Source organism: Colobus angolensis, unplaced genomic scaffold (assembly GCF_000951035.1).
Source record: "Colobus angolensis palliatus isolate OR3802 unplaced genomic scaffold, Cang.pa_1.0 Scaffold19, whole genome shotgun sequence".
NCBI lineage: Eukaryota > Metazoa > Chordata > Mammalia > Primates > Cercopithecidae > Colobus > Colobus angolensis.
Window position 1 is genome coordinate 12,071,494 of NW_012115043.1, and position 1,292 is coordinate 12,072,785.

A 1,292-nucleotide genomic window follows, 5' to 3' on the forward strand; every position below is an offset into this window, starting at 1 on the left:
TTTTTTTTCACTCAACCAAGGACAAAAATTACAATGAGCAGAGTGTACAACAAAAATGCAGTTATTAAACCAATGCTCACCAATTAGCCCACAAATAAAAAATGAGGAAATCCAAACCTTGAGAGGTAATACACACACAGTCGTTCAATTAATTTATGAGATTTTTACCTACCAGAGAAAAGTTAAAGAAACAGATATGACTCAGAGGGAAGAGAAAAATCAACAGATGTGTTGGTGTATGATTTCTGTAATACACTAAACAAATGAGGGCAAAATTCGACTCCTCTGATATGAAGACCTTGTGTTATTAAATAAACAGCACTTCATATGCACCTGAATATATTTCTAGAGAAAATTTCAATGGTTGAAAAATTTCAGTAACTTATCCTGAAAAAGATGACAAGTTCACATTTTAATTTTTTATTTATATAAAAAATTATAACTTATTTCACATGAAAGCTTTTAGAGTAAGTTAACTATGAGACCAAAGTTCTTTTCTCAGAGAATTCACACCCAGGGAGGCTTTTCTGCCTACTTGCCATGGTGGCAGTGTGCCCCTTCTATCTCCTTCAGAGGAGGGCCGAGGGCCGAGGGCCAAGGACCATCACATCAGCCAGCAGTGGGAGGCCATGATCGATCACCACTGCTGGCAACAGACCTCTCAGGGCACATCCACCATGTATATAACTAGTCATCAGTCATCTCTGTAGTGGGGCTGAGAGCAAAGCAAATACGACTCTATTACAATGCCGGCAAGTTGGTAGTGACAATGCCCATTACCTAAGAAGTACAACCTAACCCAAAAAGAGTAACTTTTTTTTTTTTTTTTGGACACTCAGTCTCACTATGTTGCCCAGGCTGGAGTGCAGTGGTACGATCTTAGCTCACTGCAACCTCTGCCTCCCGGGTTCAAGCGATTCTCCTGCCTCAGCCTCCCAAAGTGCTGGGATTATAGGTGTGAGCCACTGTGCCTGGCCTTCTTTCAGAACTTTACTTGAACATCAGCATTTTGTTGAGGGATTCCCTGTCAACCCTTTTGTGGATTGTTTTTGTGTTTTAAGACAGGGTCTCACTCTGTCATTCAAGCTGGAATGCAGTGGCACAATGATCATAGTTCACTGCAGCCTCAGACTCCCTGAACACCCCTGTAATCCCAGCTACTCAGGTGGCTGAGGTGGAAGGATCACTTGAGCCCAGGAGGTGGAGGCTGTGGTGAGTCATGACTGCAGCACTGCACTCCAGCCCGGGCAACAGAGTGAGACCCCCATTTCCCACCCCTCGAAAAAAATACA